This window comes from Carassius gibelio, chromosome B19, assembly GCF_023724105.1.
Source record: "Carassius gibelio isolate Cgi1373 ecotype wild population from Czech Republic chromosome B19, carGib1.2-hapl.c, whole genome shotgun sequence".
NCBI classification, from domain to species: Eukaryota; Metazoa; Chordata; class Actinopteri; order Cypriniformes; family Cyprinidae; genus Carassius; species Carassius gibelio.
The window spans coordinates 2,169,467-2,190,937 of NC_068414.1; the positions used below are offsets into that span (position 1 = coordinate 2,169,467).

General features: G+C 46.4%; 7 non-coding genes across 7 annotated transcripts; all 7 read right to left on the minus strand.

Annotated features, from left to right (window-relative positions):
- Positions 1-1,035: 1,035 nt before the first annotated feature.
- trnag-ucc (transfer RNA glycine (anticodon UCC)) lies at positions 1,036-1,107 on the minus strand. Its single transcript has one exon. It is a non-coding gene; the product is annotated as a tRNA-Gly (tRNA).
- Positions 1,108-2,713: 1,606 nt separating this feature from the next.
- On the minus strand, positions 2,714-2,785 carry trnag-ucc (transfer RNA glycine (anticodon UCC)). Its single transcript has one exon. It is a non-coding gene; the product is annotated as a tRNA-Gly (tRNA).
- Positions 2,786-4,401: 1,616 nt separating this feature from the next.
- Positions 4,402-4,473, minus strand: trnag-ucc (transfer RNA glycine (anticodon UCC)). The gene has a single exon. It is a non-coding gene; the product is annotated as a tRNA-Gly (tRNA).
- A 2,749-nt stretch (positions 4,474-7,222) lies between these two features.
- Positions 7,223-7,294, minus strand: trnag-ucc (transfer RNA glycine (anticodon UCC)). The gene has a single exon. It is a non-coding gene; the product is annotated as a tRNA-Gly (tRNA).
- A 2,739-nt stretch (positions 7,295-10,033) lies between these two features.
- Positions 10,034-10,105, minus strand: trnag-ucc (transfer RNA glycine (anticodon UCC)). Its single transcript has one exon. It is a non-coding gene; the product is annotated as a tRNA-Gly (tRNA).
- A 1,612-nt stretch (positions 10,106-11,717) lies between these two features.
- trnag-ucc (transfer RNA glycine (anticodon UCC)) lies at positions 11,718-11,789 on the minus strand. Its single transcript has one exon. It is a non-coding gene; the product is annotated as a tRNA-Gly (tRNA).
- Positions 11,790-17,343: 5,554 nt separating this feature from the next.
- Positions 17,344-17,415, minus strand: trnag-ucc (transfer RNA glycine (anticodon UCC)). Its single transcript has one exon. It is a non-coding gene; the product is annotated as a tRNA-Gly (tRNA).
- Between the last annotated feature and the right edge of the window lie 4,056 nt (positions 17,416-21,471).

Sequence of the window (21,471 nt, forward strand, 5' to 3'; positions counted from 1 at the left end):
CTTTCTCATGCCTCTATCTGAAAAGTTGGATAAAATCTTATATGAAAAAAAAAGTCTTTTAAAGAAATCCCTTATTCCGAGGTCACCGTAGCCACCAGATCCAGTCTGTATCCGCTTCAGTCACCCGGATCCAGTCCGTATACAGAGAAGATGGTGGATCAACACCTAGAAAGGACCTCTATGGCCCAGAAACAGAGCGGAGACCGTGACAACTAGATGAGCCGCAGATACAAATCCCCTGTAAAGACCACCTGGACAAGACCACAGGAAACAGATGATTCTTCTGCACAGTCTGACATTCCTGCAGCCTGGAGCTGATCTACCTGTTTCGTCTGACAAGGGGAGAACTGTCTCCCCGATTGAGCCTGGTTTCTCACCGGGTTTTTTCTCCATCCTTTCACCGATCGAGTTTTGGTTTCTTCCCTCTGTCGCTTCTGGCAGGCGGAGCTGGGGACACTTCATGTACAGCGATATCGTTGACTTGATTGCAAATTATTGCACAGATACTATTTAAACTGAACTTAGCTGAATGATGTCATCAAAGAGTTCAATAACGAAATGCCTTTAACTGTCATTTTGCTTTTTGTCGCACTGTGTTCCTAATTAATGTTGTTCAGTTGCATTGACGCAATACTTTCTGTTTAAAGCGCAATTTAAAAAAAAACAAAACAAAAAAAAAGAGTCCAAACAATGACCCCTGCTACGGGTAGTGTTCCAAGTGTTATGCGACTTCAGCTAATGATGGGTCCATCAGAAATTTTACGGTGCTAGGGCTGGGTCTGCGTCAGAAGAAGCCATGCATTGTTTAGTTATGTCAGTGCAGTGCCGTCAGTTGGGGGAGAAACGGCAGCATGCACGGCTCCTCGTTAGTATAGTGGACAGTATCTCCGCCTGTCACGCGGAAGACCGGGGTTCGATTCCCCGACGGGGAGAGCTGGTTCTTTTCGTCTTCCGAATGATCCATCCAAAATGTTTGGTTGGAGTCGCAGGTCACAGAAGGAGTTCTGCTTCGACGTCAGCCCGAGCCAAAGGACATGCGTTGGCCGGGAATCGAACCCGGGTCAACTGCTTGGAAGGCAGCTATGCTCACCACTATACCACCAACGCAGGCGGAAGACAGTAGCTTTATTGACGCACTGTGTTCCTAATAAATGTTGTTCAGTTGCATTGACACAATACTTTTTGTTTAAAGCGCAATAAAAAAAAAAAAAAAAGAGTCCAAACAATGACCCCTGCTACCGGTAGTGTTGCAAGTGTTATGCGACTTCAGCTAATGATGGGTCCATCCGAAATTATTCCATCCAAAAGTTTTGGGTGGAGGCACAGGTCACAGAGGGAGTTCTGCTTCGACGTCAGCCCGAGCCAAAGGATATGCGTTGGCCAGGAATCGAATCCGTGTCAACTGCTTGGAAGGAAGCTATGCTCACCACTATACCACCAACGCAGTCAGCAGTCAGCAACTTGCGCCGTCACTAAGAAGGCTCGAAGTGCACGAGTCGCCGATAGGGCTAGAGGAGCAGATGAGATCTTTGTTTGGACCCGTCACTAAAGAGAGCCTTCAAGAATTTGCATCCCGTCACGTACAAGAAAGCGCTGCCTTCCCATCCGGCTAAATAAACACGAAGTGGTCAAACGCAGAGAGTGCCTATAATAACCAAAAGCCCAATCAAGGCAATCTCTTTCTCATGCCTCTATCTGAAAAGTTGGATAAAATCTTATATGAAAAAAAAAGTCTTTTAAAGAAATCCCTTATTCCGAGGTCACCGTAGCCACCAGATCCAGTCTGTATCCGCTTCAGTCACCCGGATCCAGTCCGTATACAGAGAAGATGGTGGATCAACACCTAGAAAGGACCTCTATGGCCCAGAAACAAAGCGGAGACCGTGACAACTAGATGAGCCGCAGATACAAATCCCCTGTAAAGACCACCTGGACAAGACCACAGGAAACAGATGATTCTTCTGCACAGTCTGACATTCCTGCAGCCTGGAGCTGATCTACCTGTTTCGTCTGACAAGGGGAGAACTGTCTCCCCGATTGAGCCTGGTTTCTCACCGGGTTTTTTCTCCATCCTTTCACCGATCGAGTTTTGGTTTCTTCCCTCTGTCGCTTCTGGCAGGCGGAGCTGGGGACACTTCATGTACAGCGATATCGTTGACTTGATTGCAAATTATTGCACAGATACTATTTAAACTGAACTTAGCTGAATGATGTCATCAAAGAGTTCAATAACGAAATGCCTTTAACTGTCATTTTGCTTTTTGACGCACTGTGTTCCTAATTAATGTTGTTCAGTTGCATTGATGCAATACTTTCTGTTTAAAGCGCAATTTAAAAAAAAACAAAACAAAAAAAAAGAGTCCAAACAATGACCCCTGCTACGGGTAGTGTTCCAAGTGTTATGCGACTTCAGCTAATGATGGGTCCATCAGAAATTTTACGGTGCTAGGGCTGGGTCTGCGTCAGAAGAAGCCATGCATTGTTTAGTTATGTCAGTGCAGTGCCGTCAGTTGGGGGAGAAACGGCAGCATGCACGGCTCCTCGTTAGTATAGTGGACAGTATCTCCGCCTGTCACGCGGAAGACCGGGGTTCGATTCCCCGACGGGGAGAGCTGGTTCTTTTCGTCTTCCGAATGATCCATCCAAAATGTTTGGTTGGAGTCGCAGGTCACAGAAGGAGTTCTGCTTCGACGTCAGCCCGAGCCAAAGGACATGCGTTGGCCGGGAATCGAACCCGGGTCAACTGCTTGGAAGGCAGCTATGCTCACCACTATACCACCAACGCAGGCGGAAGACAGTAGCTTTATTGACGCACTGTGTTCCTAATAAATGTTGTTCAGTTGCATTGACACAATACTTTTTGTTTAAAGCGCAATAAAAAAAAAACAAAAAAAAAAAAAAAGAGTCCAAACAATGACCCCTGCTACCGGTAGTGTTGCAAGTGTTATGCGACTTCAGCTAATGATGGGTCCATCCGAAATTATTCCATCCAAAAGTTTTGGGTGGAGGCACAGGTCACAGAGGGAGTTCTGCTTCGACGTCAGCCCGAGCCAAAGGATATGCGTTGGCCGGGAATCGAATCCGTGTCAACTGCTTGGAAGGCAGCTATGCTCACCACTATACCACCAACGCAGTCAGCAGTCAGCAACTTGCGCCGTCACTAAGAAGGCTCGAAGTGCACGAGTCGCCGATAGGGCTAGAGGAGCAGATGAGATCTTTGTTTGGACCCGTCACTAAAGAGAGCCTTCAAGAATTTGCATCCCGTCACGTACAAGAAAGCGCTGCCTTCCCATCCGGCTAAATAAACACGAAGTGGTCAAACGCAGAGAGTGCCTATAATAACCAAAAGCCCAATCAAGGCAATCTCTTTCTCATGCCTCTATCTGAAAAGTTGGATAAAATCTTATATGAAAAAAAAAGTCTTTTAAAGAAATCCCTTATTCCGAGGTCACCGTAGCCACCAGATCCAGTCTGTATCCGCTTCAGTCACCCGGATCCAGTCCGTATACAGAGAAGATGGTGGATCAACACCTAGAAAGGACCTCTATGGCCCAGAAACACAGCGGAGACCGTGACAACTAGATGAGCCGCAGATACAAATCCCCTGTAAAGACCACCTGGACAAGACCACAGGAAACAGATGATTCTTCTGCACAGTCTGACATTCCTGCAGCCTGGAGCTGATCTACCTGTTTCGTCTGACAAGGGGAGAACTGTCTCCCCGATTGAGCCTGGTTTCTCACCGGGTTTTTTCTCCATCCTTTCACCGATCGAGTTTTGGTTTCTTCCCTCTGTCGCTTCTGGCAGGCGGAGCTGGGGACACTTCATGTACAGCGATATCGTTGACTTGATTGCAAATTATTGCACAGATACTATTTAAACTGAACTTAGCTGAATGATGTCATCAAAGAGTTCAATAACGAAATGCCTTTAACTGTCATTTTGCTTTTTGACGCACTGTGTTCCTAATTAATGTTGTTCAGTTGCATTGACGCAATACTTTCTGTTTAAAGCGCAATTTAAAAAAAAACAAAACAAAAAAAAAGAGTCCAAACAATGACCCCTGCTACGGGTAGTGTTCCAAGTGTTATGCGACTTCAGCTAATGATGGGTCCATCAGAAATTTTACGGTGCTAGGGCTGGGTCTGCGTCAGAAGAAGCCATGCATTGTTTAGTTATGTCAGTGCAGTGCCGTCAGTTGGGGGAGAAACGGCAGCATGCACGGCTCCTCGTTAGTATAGTGGACAGTATCTCCGCCTGTCACGCGGAAGACCGGGGTTCGATTCCCCGACGGGGAGAGCTGGTTCTTTTCGTCTTCCGAATGATCCATCCAAAATGTTTGGTTGGAGTCCTAGGTCACAGAAGGAGTTCTGCTTCGACGTCAGCCCGAGCCAAAGGACATGCGTTGGCCGGGAATCGAACCCGGGTCAACTGCTTGGAAGGCAGCTATGCTCACCACTATACCACCAACGCAGGCGGAAGACAGTAGCTTTATTGACGCACTGTGTTCCTAATAAATGTTGTTCAGTTGCATTGACACAATACTTTTTGTTTAAAGCGCAATAAAAAAAAAAAAAAAAGAGTCCAAACAATGACCCCTGCTACCGGTAGTGTTGCAAGTGTTATGCGACTTCAGCTAATGATGGGTCCATCCGAAATTATTCCATCCAAAAGTTTTGGGTGGAGGCACAGGTCACAGAGGGAGTTCTGCTTCGACGTCAGCCCGAGCCAAAGGATATGCGTTGGCCAGGAATCGAATCCGTGTCAACTGCTTGGAAGGAAGCTATGCTCACCACTATACCACCAACGCAGTCAGCAGTCAGCAACTTGCGCCGTCACTAAGAAGGCTCGAAGTGCACGAGTCGCCGATAGGGCTAGAGGAGCAGATGAGATCTTTGTTTGGACCCGTCACTAAAGAGAGCCTTCAAGAATTTGCATCCCGTCACGTACAAGAAAGCGCTGCCTTCCCATCCGGCTAAATAAACACGAAGTGGTCAAACGCAGAGAGTGCCTATAATAACCAAAAGCCCAATCAAGGCAATCTCTTTCTCATGCCTCTATCTGAAAAGTTGGATAAAATCTTATATGAAAAAAAAAGTCTTTTAAAGAAATCCCTTATTCCGAGGTCACCGTAGCCACCAGATCCAGTCTGTATCCGCTTCAGTCACCCGGATCCAGTCCGTATACAGAGAAGATGGTGGATCAACACCTAGAAAGGACCTCTATGGCCCAGAAACACAGCGGAGACCGTGACAACTAGATGAGCCGCAGATACAAATCCCCTGTAAAGACCACCTGGACAAGACCACAGGAAACAGATGATTCTTCTGCACAGTCTGACATTCCTGCAGCCTGGAGCTGATCTACCTGTTTCGTCTGACAAGGGGAGAACTGTCTCCCCGATTGAGCCTGGTTTCTCACCGGGTTTTTTCTCCATCCTTTCACCGATCGAGTTTTGGTTTCTTCCCTCTGTCGCTTCTGGCAGGCGGAGCTGGGGACACTTCATGTACAGCGATATCGTTGACTTGATTGCAAATTATTGCACAGATACTATTTAAACTGAACTTAGCTGAATGATGTCATCAAAGAGTTCAATAACGAAATGCCTTTAACTGTCATTTTGCTTTTTGACGCACTGTGTTCCTAATAAATGTTGTTCAGTTGCATTGACACAATACTTTTTGTTTAAAGCGCAATAAAAAAAAAACAAAAAAAAAAAAAAAGAGTCCAAACAATGACCCCTGCTACCGGTAGTGTTGCAAGTGTTATGCGACTTCAGCTAATGATGGGTCCATCCGAAATTATTCCATCCAAAAGTTTTGGGTGGAGGCACAGGTCACAGAGGGAGTTCTGCTTCGACGTCAGCCCGAGCCAAAGGATATGCGTTGGCCGGGAATCGAATCCGTGTCAACTGCTTGGAAGGCAGCTATGCTCACCACTATACCACCAACGCAGTCAGCAGTCAGCAACTTGCGCCGTCACTAAGAAGGCTCGAAGTGCACGAGTCGCCGATAGGGCTAGAGGAGCAGATGAGATCTTTGTTTGGACCCGTCACTAAAGAGAGCCTTCAAGAATTTGCATCCCGTCACGTACAAGAAAGCGCTGCCTTCCCATCCGGCTAAATAAACACGAAGTGGTCAAACGCAGAGAGTGCCTATAATAACCAAAAGCCCAATCAAGGCAATCTCTTTCTCATGCCTCTATCTGAAAAGTTGGATAAAATCTTATATGAAAAAAAAAGTCTTTTAAAGAAATCCCTTATTCCGAGGTCACCGTAGCCACCAGATCCAGTCTGTATCCGCTTCAGTCACCCGGATCCAGTCCGTATACAGAGAAGATGGTGGATCAACACCTAGAAAGGACCTCTATGGCCCAGAAACACAGCGGAGACCGTGACAACTAGATGAGCCGCAGATACAAATCCCCTGTAAAGACCACCTGGACAAGACCACAGGAAACAGATGATTCTTCTGCACAGTCTGACATTCCTGCAGCCTGGAGCTGATCTACCTGTTTCGTCTGACAAGGGGAGAACTGTCTCCCCGATTGAGCCTGGTTTCTCACCGGGTTTTTTCTCCATCCTTTCACCGATCGAGTTTTGGTTTCTTCCCTCTGTCGCTTCTGGCAGGCGGAGCTGGGGACACTTCATGTACAGCGATATCGTTGACTTGATTGCAAATTATTGCACAGATACTATTTAAACTGAACTTAGCTGAATGATGTCATCAAAGAGTTCAATAACGAAATGCCTTTAACTGTCATTTTGCTTTTTGACGCACTGTGTTCCTAATTAATGTTGTTCAGTTGCATTGACGCAATACTTTCTGTTTAAAGCGCAATTTAAAAAAAAACAAAACAAAAAAAAAGAGTCCAAACAATGACCCCTGCTACGGGTAGTGTTCCAAGTGTTATGCGACTTCAGCTAATGATGGGTCCATCAGAAATTTTACGGTGCTAGGGCTGGGTCTGCGTCAGAAGAAGCCATGCATTGTTTAGTTATGTCAGTGCAGTGCCGTCAGTTGGGGGAGAAACGGCAGCATGCACGGCTCCTCGTTAGTATAGTGGACAGTATCTCCGCCTGTCACGCGGAAGACCGGGGTTCGATTCCCCGACGGGGAGAGCTGGTTCTTTTCGTCTTCCGAATGATCCATCCAAAATGTTTGGTTGGAGTCGTAGGTCACAGAAGGAGTTCTGCTTCGACGTCAGCCCGAGCCAAAGGACATGCGTTGGCCGGGAATCGAACCCGGGTCAACTGCTTGGAAGGCAGCTATGCTCACCACTATACCACCAACGCAGGCGGAAGACAGTAGCTTTATTGACGCACTGTGTTCCTAATAAATGTTGTTCAGTTGCATTGACACAATACTTTTTGTTTAAAGCGCAATAAAAAAAAAAAAAAAAAGAGTCCAAACAATGACCCCTGCTACCGGTAGTGTTGCAAGTGTTATGCGACTTCAGCTAATGATGGGTCCATCCGAAATTATTCCATCCAAAAGTTTTGGGTGGAGGCACAGGTCACAGAGGGAGTTCTGCTTCGACGTCAGCCCGAGCCAAAGGATATGCGTTGGCCAGGAATCGAATCCGTGTCAACTGCTTGGAAGGAAGCTATGCTCACCACTATACCACCAACGCAGTCAGCAGTCAGCAACTTGCGCCGTCACTAAGAAGGCTCGAAGTGCACGAGTCGCCGATAGGGCTAGAGGAGCAGATGAGATCTTTGTTTGGACCCGTCACTAAAGAGAGCCTTCAAGAATTTGCATCCCGTCACGTACAAGAAAGCGCTGCCTTCCCATCCGGCTAAATAAACACGAAGTGGTCAAACGCAGAGAGTGCCTATAATAACCAAAAGCCCAATCAAGGCAATCTCTTTCTCATGCCTCTATCTGAAAAGTTGGATAAAATCTTATATGAAAAAAAAAGTCTTTTAAAGAAATCCCTTATTCCGAGGTCACCGTAGCCACCAGATCCAGTCTGTATCCGCTTCAGTCACCCGGATCCAGTCCGTATACAGAGAAGATGGTGGATCAACACCTAGAAAGGACCTCTATGGCCCAGAAACACAGCGGAGACCGTGACAACTAGATGAGCCGCAGATACAAATCCCCTGTAAAGACCACCTGGACAAGACCACAGGAAACAGATGATTCTTCTGCACAGTCTGACATTCCTGCAGCCTGGAGCTGATCTACCTGTTTCGTCTGACAAGGGGAGAACTGTCTCCCCGATTGAGCCTGGTTTCTCACCGGGTTTTTTCTCCATCCTTTCACCGATCGAGTTTTGGTTTCTTCCCTCTGTCGCTTCTGGCAGGCGGAGCTGGGGACACTTCATGTACAGCGATATCGTTGACTTGATTGCAAATTATTGCACAGATACTATTTAAACTGAACTTAGCTGAATGATGTCATCAAAGAGTTCAATAACGAAATGCCTTTAACTGTCATTTTGCTTTTTGACGCACTGTGTTCCTAATTAATGTTGTTCAGTTGCATTGACGCAATACTTTCTGTTTAAAGCGCAATTTAAAAAAAAACAAAACAAAAAAAAAGAGTCCAAACAATGACCCCTGCTACGGGTAGTGTTCCAAGTGTTATGCGACTTCAGCTAATGATGGGTCCATCCGAAATTATTCCATCCAAAAGTTTTGGGTGGAGGCACAGGTCACAGAGGGAGTTCTGCTTCGACGTCAGCCCGAGCCAAAGGACATGCGCACTGCTTTCTCCAACTGCTTGGAAGGCAGCTATGCTCACCACTATACCACCAACGCAGTCAGCAGTCAGCAACTTGCGCCGTCACTAAGAAGGCTCGAAGTGCACGAGTCGCCGATAGGGCTAGAGGAGCAGATGAGATCTTTGTTTGGACCCGTCACTAAAGAGAGCCTTCAAGAATTTGCATCCCGTCACGTACAAGAAAGCGCTGCCTTCCCATCCGGCTAAATAAACACGAAGTGGTCAAACGCAGAGAGTGCCTATAATAACCAAAAGCCCAATCAAGGCAATCTCTTTCTCATGCCTCTATCTGAAAAGTTGGATAAAATCTTATATGAAAAAAAAAGTCTTTTAAAGAAATCCCTTATTCCAAGGTCACCGTAGCCACCAGATCCAGTCTGTATCCGCTTCAGTCACCCGGATCCAGTCCGTATACAGAGAAGATGGTGGATCAACACCTAGAAAGGACCTCTATGGCCCAGAAACACAGCGGAGACCGTGACAACTAGATGAGCCGCAGATACAAATCCCCTGTAAAGACCACCTGGACAAGACCACAGGAAACAGATGATTCTTCTGCACAGTCTGACATTCCTGCAGCCTGGAGCTGATCTACCTGTTTCGTCTGACAAGGGGAGAACTGTCTCCCCGATTGAGCCTGGTTTCTCACCGGGTTTTTTCTCCATCCTTTCACCGATCGAGTTTTGGTTTCTTCCCTCTGTCGCTTCTCGCAGGCGGAGCTGGGGACACTTCATGTACAGCGATATCGTTGACTTGATTGCAAATTATTGCACAGATACTATTTAAACTGAACTTAGCTGAATGATGTCATCAAAGAGTTCAATAACGAAATGCCTTTAACTGTCATTTTGCTTTTTGACGCACTGTGTTCCTAATTAATGTTGTTCAGTTGCATTGACGCAATACTTTCTGTTTAAAGCGCAATTTAAAAAAAAAAAAAAAAAAAAAAAAGAGTCCAAACAATGACCCCTGCTACGGGTAGTGTTCCAAGTGTTATGCGACTTCAGCTAATGATGGGTCCATCAGAAATTTTACGGTGCTAGGGCTGGGTCTGCGTCAGAAGAAGCCATGCATTGTTTAGTTATGTCAGTGCAGTGCCGTCAGTTGGGGGAGAAACGGCAGCATTCACGGCTCCTCGTTAGTATAGTGGACAGTATCTCCGCCTGTCACGCGGAAGACCGGGGTTCGATTCCCCGACGGGGAGAGCTGGTTCTTTTCGTCTTCCGAATGATCCATCCAAAATGTTTGGTTGGAGTCGCAGGTCACAGAAGGAGTTCTGCTTCGACGTCAGCCCGAGCCAAAGGACATGCGTTGGCCGGGAATCGAACCCGGGTCAACTGCTTGGAAGGCAGCTATGCTCACCACTATACCACCAACGCAGGCGGAAGACAGTAGCTTTATTGACGCACTGTGTTCCTAATAAATGTTGTTCAGTTGCATTGACACAATACTTTTTGTTTAAAGCGCAATAAAAAAAAAAAAAAAAAAAAAAAGAGTCCAAACAATGACCCCTGCTACCGGTAGTGTTGCAAGTGTTATGCGACTTCAGCTAATGATGGGTCCATCCGAAATTATTCCATCCAAAAGTTTTGGGTGGAGGCACAGGTCACAGAGGGAGTTCTGCTTCGACGTCAGCCCGAGCCAAAGGATATGCGTTGGCCGGGAATCGAATCCGTGTCAACTGCTTGGAAGGCAGCTATGCTCACCACTATACCACCAACGCAGTCAGCAGTCAGCAACTTGCGCCGTCACTAAGAAGGCTCGAAGTGCACGAGTCGCCGATAGGGCTAGAGGAGCAGATGAGATCTTTGTTTGGACCCGTCACTAAAGAGAGCCTTCAAGAATTTGCATCCCGTCACGTACAAGAAAGCGCTGCCTTCCCATCCGGCTAAATAAACACGAAGTGGTCAAACGCAGAGAGTGCCTATAATAACCAAAAGCCCAATCAAGGCAATCTCTTTCTCATGCCTCTATCTGAAAAGTTGGATAAAATCTTATATGAAAAAAAAAGTCTTTTAAAGAAATCCCTTATTCCGAGGTCACCGTAGCCACCAGATCCAGTCTGTATCCGCTTCAGTCACCCGGATCCAGTCCGTATACAGAGAAGATGGTGGATCAACACCTAGAAAGGACCTCTATGGCCCAGAAACACAGCGGAGACCGTGACAACTAGATGAGCCGCAGATACAAATCCCCTGTAAAGACCACCTGGACAAGACCACAGGAAACAGATGATTCTTCTGCACAGTCTGACATTCCTGCAGCCTGGAGCTGATCTACCTGTTTCGTCTGACAAGGGGAGAACTGTCTCCCCGATTGAGCCTGGTTTCTCACCGGGTTTTTTCTCCATCCTTTCACAGATCGAGTTTTGGTTTCTTCCCTCTGTCGCTTCTGGCAGGCGGAGCTGGGGACACTTCATGTACAGCGATATCGTTGACTTGATTGCAAATTATTGCACAGATACTATTTAAACTGAACTTAGATGAATGATGTCATCAAAGAGTTCAATAACGAAATGCCTTTAACTGTCATTTTGCTTTTTGACGAACTGTGTTCCTAATTAATGTTGTTCAGTTGCATTGACGCAATACTTTCTGTTTAAAGCGCAATTTAAAAAAAAACAAAACAAAAAAAAGAGTCCAAACAATGACCCCTGCTACGGGTAGTGTTCCAAGTGTTATGCGACTTCAGCTAATGATGGGTCCATCAGAAATTTTACGGTGCTAGGGCTGGGTCTGCGTCAGAAGAAGCCATGCATTGTTTAGTTATGTCAGTGCAGTGCCGTCAGTTGGGGGAGAAACGGCAGCATGCACGGCTCCTCGTTAGTATAGTGGACAGTATCTCCGCCTGTCACGCGGAAGACCGGGGTTCGATTCCCCGACGGGGAGAGCTGGTTCTTTTCGTCTTCCGAATGATCCATCCAAAATATTTGGTTGGAGTCGCAGGTCACAGAAGGAGTTCTGCTTCGACGTCAGCCCGAGCCAAAGGACATGCGTTGGCCGGGAATCGAACCCGGGTCAACTGCTTGGAAGGCAGCTATGCTCACCACTATACCACCAACGCAGGCGGAAGACAGTAGCTTTATTGACGCACTGTGTTGCTAATAAATGTTGTTCAGTTGCATTGACACAATACTTTTTGTTTAAAGCGCAATAAAAAAAAAAAAACAAAACAAAAAAAAGAGTCCAAACAATGACCCCTGCTACCGGTAGTGTTGCAAGTGTTATGCGACTTCAGCTAATGATGGGTCCATCCGAAATTATTCCATCCAAAAGTTTTGGGTGGAGGCACAGGTCACAGAGGGAGTTCTGCTTCGACGTCAGCCCGAGCCAAAGGATATGCGTTGGCCGGGAATCGAATCCGTGTCAACTGCTTGGAAGGCAGCTATGCTCACCACTATACCACCAACGCAGTCAGCAGTCAGCAACTTGCGCCGTCACTAAGAAGGCTCGAAGTGCACGAGTCGCCGATAGGGCTAGAGGAGCAGATGAGATCTTTGTTTGGACCCGTCACTAAAGAGAGCCTTCAAGAATTTGCATCCCGTCACGTACAAGAAAGCGCTGCCTTCCCATCCGGCTAAATAAACACGAAGTGGTCAAACGCAGAGAGTGCCTATAATAACCAAAAGCCCAATCAAGGCAATCTCTTTCTCATGCCTCTATCTGAAAAGTTGGATAAAATCTTATATGAAAAAAAAAGTCTTTTAAAGAAATCCCTTATTCCGAGGTCACCGTAGCCACCAGATCCAGTCTGTATCCGCTTCAGTCACCCGGATCCAGTCCGTATACAGAGAAGATGGTGGATCAACACCTAGAAAGGACCTCTATGGCCCAGAAACACAGCGGAGACCGTGACAACTAGATGAGCCGCAGATACAAATCCCCTGTAAAGACCACCTGGACAAGACCACAGGAAACAGATGATTTTTCTGCACAGTCTGACATTCCTGCAGCCTGGAGCTGATCTACCTGTTTCGTCTGACAAGGGGAGAACTGTCTCCCCGATTGAGCCTGGTTTCTCACCGGGTTTTTTCTCCATCCTTTCACCGATCGAGTTTTGGTTTCTTCCCTCTGTCGCTTCTGGCAGGCGGAGCTGGGGACACTTCATGTACAGCGATATCGTTGACTTGATTGCAAATTATTGCACAGATACTATTTAAACTGAACTTAGCTGAATGATGTCATCAAAGAGTTCAATAACGAAATGCCTTTAACTGTCATTTTGCTTTTTGACGCACTGTGTTCCTAATTAATGTTGTTCAGTTGCATTGACGCAATACTTTCTGTTTAAAGCGCAATTTAAAAAAAAACAAAACAAAAAAAAAGAGTCCAAACAATGACCCCTGCTACGGGTAGTGTTCCAAGTGTTATGCGACTTCAGCTAATGATGGGTCCATCAGAAATTTTACGGTGCTAGGGCTGGGTCTGCGTCAGAAGAAGCCATGCATTGTTTAGTTATGTCAGTGCAGTGCCGTCAGTTGGGGGAGAAACGGCAGCATGCACGGCTCCTCGTTAGTATAGTGGACAGTATCTCCGCCTGTCACGCGGAAGACCGGGGTTCGATTCCCCGACGGGGAGAGCTGGTTCTTTTCGTCTTCCGAATGATCCATCCAAAATGTTTGGTTGGAGTCGCAGGTCACAGAAGGAGTTCTGCTTCGACGTCAGCCCGAGCCAAAGGATATGCGTTGGCCGGGAATCGAATCCGTGTCAACTGCTTGGAAGGCAGCTATGCTCACCACTATACCACCAACGCAGGCGGAAGACAGTAGCTTTATTGACGCACTGTGTTCCTAATAAATGTTGTTCAGTTGCATTGACACAATACTTTTTGTTTAAAGCGCAATAAAAAAAAAAAAAAAAAAAAAAAAGAGTCCAAACAATGACCCCTGCTACCGGTAGTGTTGCAAGTGTTATGCGACTTCAGCTAATGATGGGTCCATCCGAAATTATTCCATCCAAAAGTTTTGGGTGGAGGCACAGGTCACAGAGGGAGTTCTGCTTCGACGTCAGCCCGAGCCAAAGGATATGCGTTGGCCGGGAATCGAATCCGTGTCAACTGCTTGGAAGGCAGCTATGCTCACCACTATACCACCAACGCAGTCAGCAGTCAGCAACTTGCGCCGTCACTAAGAAGGCTCGAAGTGCACGAGTCGCCGATAGGGCTAGAGGAGCAGATGAGATCTTTGTTTGGACCCGTCACTAAAGAGAGCCTTCAAGAATTTGCATCCCGTCACGTACAAGAAAGCGCTGCCTTCCCATCCGGCTAAATAAACACGAAGTGGTCAAACGCAGAGAGTGCCTATAATAACCAAAAGCCCAATCAAGGCAATCTCTTTCTCATGCCTCTATCTGAAAAGTTGGATAAAATCTTATATGAAAAAAAAGTCTTTTAAAGAAATCCCTTATTCCGAGGTCACCGTAGCCACCAGATCCAGTCTGTATCCGCTTCAGTCACCCGGATCCAGTCCGTATACAGAGAAGATGGTGGATCAACACCTAGAAAGGACCTCTATGGCCCAGAAACACAGCGGAGACCGTGACAACTAGATGAGCCGCAGATACAAATCCCCTGTAAAGACCACCTGGACAAGACCACAGGAAACAGATGATTCTTCTGCACAGTCTGACATTCCTGCAGCCTGGAGCTGATCTACCTGTTTCGTCTGACAAGGGGAGAACTGTCTCCCCGATTGAGCCTGGTTTCTCACCGGGTTTTTTCTCCATCCTTTCACCGATCGAGTTTTGGTTTCTTCCCTCTGTCGCTTCTGGCAGGCGGAGCTGGGGACACTTCATGTACAGCGATATCGTTGACTTGATTGCAAATTATTGCACAGATACTATTTAAACTGAACTTAGCTGAATGATGTCATCAAAGAGTTCAATAACGAAATGCCTTTAACTGTCATTTTGCTTTTTGACGCACTGTGTTCCTAATAAATGTTGTTCAGTTGCATTGACACAATACTTTTTGTTTAAAGCGCAATAAAAAAAAAAAAAAAAAAAAAAAAGAGTCCAAACAATGACCCCTGCTACGGGTAGTGTTGCAAGTGTTATGCGACTTCAGCTAATGATGGGTCCATCCGAAATTATTCCATCCAAAAGTTTTGGGTGGAGGCACAGGTCACAGAGGGAGTTCTGCTTCGACGTCAGCCCGAGCCAAAGGACATGCGCACTGCTTTCTCCAACTGCTTGGAAGGCAGCTATGCTCACCACTATACCACCAACGCAGTCAGCAGTCAGCAACTTGCGCCGTCACTAAGAAGGCTCGAAGTGCACGAGTCGCCGATAGGGCTAGAGGAGCAGATGAGATCTTTGTTTGGACCCGTCACTAAAGAGAGCCTTCAAGAATTTGCATCCCGTCACGTACAAGAAAGCGCTGCCTTCCCATCCGGCTAAATAAACACGAAGTGGTCAAACGCAGAGAGTGCCTATAATAACCAAAAGCCCAATCAAGGCAATCTCTTTCTCATGCCTCTATCTGAAAAGTTGGATAAAATCTTATATGAAAAAAAAAGTCTTTTAAAGAAATCCCTTATTCCGAGGTCACCGTAGCCACCAGATCCAGTCTGTATCCGCTTCAGTCACCCGGATCCAGTCCGTATACAGAGAAGATGGTGGATCAACACCTAGAAAGGACCTCTATGGCCCAGAAACACAGCGGAGACCGTGACAACTAGATGAGCCGCAGATACAAATCCCCTGTAAAGACCACCTGGACAAGACCACAGGAAACAGATGATTCTTCTGCACAGTCTGACATTCCTGCAGCCTGGAGCTGATCTACCTGTTTCGTCTGACAAGGGGAGAACTGTCTCCCCGATTGAGCCTGGTTTCTCACCGGGTTTTTTCTCCATCCTTTCACCGATCGAGTTTTGGTTTCTTCCCTCTGTCGCTTCTGGCAGGCGGAGCTGGGGACACTTCATGTACAGCGATATCGTTGACTTGATTGCAAATTATTGCACAGATACTATTTAAACTGAACTTAGCTGAATGATGTCATCAAAGAGTTCAATAACGAAATGCCTTTAACTGTCATTTTGCTTTTTGACGCACTGTGTTCCTAATTAATGTTGTTCAGTTGCATTGACGCAATACTTTCTGTTTAAAGCGCAATTTAAAAAAAAAAAAAAAAAAAAAAAGAGTCCAAACAATGACCCCTGCTACGGGTAGTGTTCCAAGTGTTATGCGACTTCAGCTAATGATGGGTCCATCCGAAATTATTCCATCCAAAAGTTTTGGGTGGAGGCACAGGTCACAGAGGGAGTTCTGCTTCGACGTCAGCCCGAGCCAAAGGACATGCGCACTGCTTTCTCCAACTGCTTGGAAGGCAGCTATGCTCACCACTATACCACCAACGCAGTCAGCAACTTGCGCCGTCACTAAGAAGGCTCGAAGTGCACGAGTCGCCGATAGGGCTAGAGGAGCAGATGAGATCTTTGTTTGGACCCGTCACTAAAGAGAGCCTTCAAGAATTTGCATCCCGTCACGTACAAGAAAGCGCTGCCTTCCCATCCGGCTAAATAAACACGAAGTGGTCAAACGCAGAGAGTGCCTATAATAACCAAAAGCCCAATCAAGGCAATCTCTTTCTCATGCCTCTATCTGAAAAGTTGGATAAAATCTTATATGAAAAAAAAAGTCTTTTAAAGAAATCCCTTATTCCGAGGTCACCGTAGCCACCAGATCCAGTCTGTATCCGCTTCAGTCACCCGGATCCAGTCCGTATACAGAGAAGATGGTGGATCAACACCTAGAAAGGACCTCTATGGCCCAGAAACACAGCGGAGACCGTGACAACTAGATGAGCCGCAGATACAAATCCCCTGTAAAGACCACCTGGACAAGACCACAGGAAACAGATGATTCTTCTGCACAGTCTGACATTCCTGCAGCCTGGAGCTGATCTACCTGTTTCGTCTGACAAGGGGAGAACTGTCTCCCCGATTGAGCCTGGTTTCTCACCGGGTTTTTTCTCCATCCTTTCACCGATCGAGTTTTGGTTTCTTCCCTCTGTCGCTTCTGGCAGGCGGAGCTGGGGACACTTCATGTACAGCGATATCGTTGACTTGATTGCAAATTATTGCACAGATACTATTTAAACTGAACTTAGCTGAATGATGTCATCAAAGAGTTCAATAACGAAATGCCTTTAACTGTCATTTTGCTTTTTGACGCACTGTGTTCCTAATTAATGTTGTTCAGTTGCATTGACGCAATACTTTCTGTTTAAAGCGCAATTTAAAAAAAAAAAAAAAAAAAAAAGAGTCCAAACAATGACCCCTGCTACGGGTAGTGTTCCAAGTGTTATGCGACTTCAGCTAATGATGGGTCCATCAGAAATTTTACGGTGCTAGGGCTGGGTCTGCGTCAGAAGAAGCCATGCATTGTTTAGTTATGTCAGTGCAGTGCCGTCAGTTGGGGGAGAAACGGCAGCATGCACGGCTCCTCGTTAGTATAGTGGACAGTATCTCCGCCTGTCACGCGGAAGACCGGGGTTCGATTCCACGACGGGGAGAGCTGGTTCTTTTCGTCTTCCGAATGATCCATCCAAAATGTTTGGTTGGAGTCGCAGGTCACAGAAGGAGTTCTGCTTCGACGTCAGCCCGAGCCAAAGGACATGCGTTGGCCGGGAATCGAACCCGGGTCAACTGCTTGGAAGGCAGCTATGCTCACCACTATACCACCAACGCAGGCGGAAGACAGTAGCTTTATTGACGCACTGTGTTCCTAATAAATGTTGTTCAGTTGCATTGACACAATACTTTTTGTTTAAAGCGCAATAAAAAAAAAAAAAAAAAAAAAAAAAGAGTCCAAACAATGACCCCTGCTACCGGTAGTGTTGCAAGTGTTATGCGACTTCAGCTAATGATGGGTCCATCCGAAATTATTCCATCCAAAAGTTTTGGGTGGAGGCACAGGTCACAGAGGGAGTTCTGCTTCGACGTCAGCCCGAGCCAAAGGATATGCGTTGGCCGGGAATCGAATCCGTGTCAACTGCTTGGAAGGCAGCTATGCTCACCACTATACCACCAACGCAGTCAGCAGTCAGCAACTTGCGCCGTCACTAAGAAGGCTCGAAGTGCACGAGTCGCCGATAGGGCTAGAGGAGCAGATGAGATCTTTGTTTGGACCCGTCACTAAAGAGAGCCTTCAAGAATTTGCATCCCGTCACGTACAAGAAAGCGCTGCCTTCCCATCCGGCTAAATAAACACGAAGTGGTCAAACGCAGAGAGTGCCTATAATAACCAAAAGCCCAATCAAGGCAATCTCTTTCTCATGCCTCTATCTGAAAAGTTGGATAAAATCTTATATGAAAAAAAAAGTCTTTTAAAGAAATCCCTTATTCCGAGGTCACCGTAGCCACCAGATCCAGTCTGTATCCGCTTCAGTCACCCGGATCCAGTCCGTATACAGAGAAGATGGTGGATCAACACCTAGAAAGGACCTCTATGGCCCAGAAACACAGCGGAGACCGTGACAACTAGATGAGCCGCAGATACAAATCCCCTGTAAAGACCACCTGGACAAGACCACAGGAAACAGATGATTCTTCTGCACAGTCTGACATTCCTGCAGCCTGGAGCTGATCTACCTGTTTCGTCTGACAAGGGGAGAACTGTCTCCCCGATTGAGCCTGGTTTCTCACCGGGTTTTTTCTCCATCCTTTCACCGATCGAGTTTTGGTTTCTTCCCTCTGTCGCTTCTGGCAGGCGGAGCTGGGGACACTTCATGTACAGCGATATCGTTGACTTGATTGCAAATTATTGCACAGATACTATTTAAACTGAACTTAGCTGAATGATGTCATCAAAGAGTTCAATAACGAAATGCCTTTAACTGTCATTTTGCTTTTTGACGCACTGTGTTCCTAATAAATGTTGTTCAGTTGCATTGACACAATACTTTTTGTTTAAAGCGCATTAAAAAAAAAAAAAAAAAAAAAAAGAGTCCAAACAATGACCCCTGCTACCGGTAGTGTTGCAAGTGTTATGCGACTTCAGCTAATGATGGGTCCATCCGAAATTATTCCATCCAAAAGTTTTGGGTGGAGGCACAGGTCACAGAGGGAGTTCTGCTTCGACGTCAGCCCGAGCCAAAGGATATGCGTTGGCCGGGAATCGAATCCGTGTCAACTGCTTGGAAGGCAGCTATGCTCACCACTATACCACCAACGCAGTCAGCAGTCAGCAACTTGCGCCGTCACTAAGAAGGCTCGAAGTGCACGAGTCGCCGATAGGGCTAGAGGAGCAGATGAGATCTTTGTTTGGACCCGTCACTAAAGAGAGCCTTCAAGAATTTGCATCCCGTCACGTACAAGAAAGCGCTGCCTTCCCATCCGGCTAAATAAACACGAAGTGGTCAAACGCAGAGAGTGCCTATAATAACCAAAAGCCCAATCAAGGCAATCTCTTTCTCATGCCTCTATCTGAAAAGTTGGATAAAATCTTATATGAAAAAAAAAGTCTTTTAAAGAAATCCCTTATTCCGAGGTCACCGTAGCCACCAGATCCAGTCTGTATCCGCTTCAGTCACCCGGATCCAGTCCGTATACAGAGAAGATGGTGGATCAACACCTAGAAAGGACCTCTATGGCCCAGAAACACAGCGGAGACCGTGACAACTAGATGAGCCGCAGATACAAATCCCCTGTAAAGACCACCTGGACAAGACCACAGGAAACAGATGATTCTTCTGCACAGTCTGACATTCCTGCAGCCTGGAGCTGATCTACCTGTTTCGTCTGACAAGGGGAGAACTGTCTCCCCGATTGAGCCTGGTTTCTCACCGGGTTTTTTCTCCATCCTTTCACCGATCGAGTTTTGGTTTCTTCCCTCTGTCGCTTCTGGCAGGCGGAGCTGGGGACACTTCATGTACAGCGATATCGTTGACTTGATTGCAAATTATTGCACAGATACTATTTAAACTGAACTTAGCTGAATGATGTCATCAAAGAGTTCAATAACGAAATGCCTTTAACTGTCATTTTGCTTTTTGACGCACTGTGTTCCTAATAAATGTTGTTCAGTTGCATTGACACAATACTTTTTGTTTAAAGCGCATTAAAAAAAAAAAAAAAAAAAAAAAGAGTCCAAACAATGACCCCTGCTACCGGTAGTGTTGCAAGTGTTATGCGACTTCAGCTAATGATGGGTCCATCCGAAATTATTCCATCCAAAAGTTTTGGGTGGAGGCACAGGTCACAGAGGGAGTTCTGCTTCGACGTCAGCCCGAGCCAAAGGATATGCGTTGGCCGGGAATCGAATCCGTGTCAACTGCTTGGAAGGCAGCTATGCTCACCACTATACCACCAACGCAGTCAGCAGTCAGCAACTTGCGCCGTCACTAAGAAGGCTCGAAGTGCACGAGTCGCCGATAGGGCTAGAGGAGCAGATGAGATCTTTGTTTGGACCCGTCACTAAAGAGAGCCTTCAAGAATTTGCATCCCGTCACGTACAAGAAAGCGCTGCCTTCCCATCCGGCTAAATAAACACGAAGTGGTCAAACGCAGAGAGTGCCTATAATAACCAAAAGCCCAATCAAGGCAATCTCTTTCTCATGCCTCTATCTGAAAAGTTGGATAAAATCTTATATGAAAAAAAAAGTCTTTTAAAGAAATCCCTTATTCCGAGGTCACCGTAGCCACCAGATCCAGTCTGTATCCGCTTCAGTCACCCGGATCCAGTCCGTATACAGAGAAGATGGTGGATCAACACCTAGAAAGGACCTCTATGGCCCAGAAACACAGCGGAGACCGTGACAACTAGATGAGCCGCAGATACAAATCCCCTGTAAAGACCACCTGGACAAGACCACAGGAAACAGATGATTCTTCTGCACAGTCTGACATTCCTGCAGCCTGGAGCTGATCTACCTGTTTCGTCTGACAAGGGGAGAACTGTCTCCCCGATTGAGCCTGGTTTCTCACCGGGTTTTTTCTCCATCCTTTCACCGATCGAGTTTTGGTTTCTTCCCTCTGTCGCTTCTGGCAGGCGGAGCTGGGGACACTTCATGTACAGCGATATCGTTGACTTGATTGCAAATTATTGCACAGATACTATTTAAACTGAACTTAGCTGAATGATGTCATCAAAGAGTTCAATAACGAAATGCCTTTAACTGTCATTTTGCTTTTTGACGCACTGTGTTCCTAATAAATGTTGTTCAGTTGCATTGACACAATACTTTTTGTTTAAAGCGCATTAAAAAAAAAAAAAAAAAAAAAAAGAGTCCAAACAATGACCCCTGCTACCGGTAGTGTTGCAAGTGTTATGCGACTTCAGCTAATGATGGGTCCATCCGAAATTATTCCATCCAAAAGTTTTGGGTGGAGGCACAGGTCACAGAGGGAGTTCTGCTTCGACGTCAGCCCGAGCCAAAGGATATGCGTTGGCCGGGAATCGAATCCGTGTCAACTGCTTGGAAGGCAGCTATGCTCACCACTATACCACCAACGCAGTCAGCAGTCAGCAACTTGCGCCGTCACTAAGAAGGCTCGAAGTGCACGAGTCGCCGATAGGGCTAGAGGAGCAGATGAGATCTTTGTTTGGACCCGTCACTAAAGAGAGCCTTCAAGAATTTGCATCCCGTCACGTACAAGAAAGCGCTGCCTTCCCATCCGGCTAAATAAACACGAAGTGGTCAAACGCAGAGAGTGCCTATAATAACCAAAAGCCCAATCAAGGCAATCTCTTTCTCATGCCTCTATCTGAAAAGTTGGATAAAATCTTATATGAAAAAAAAAGTC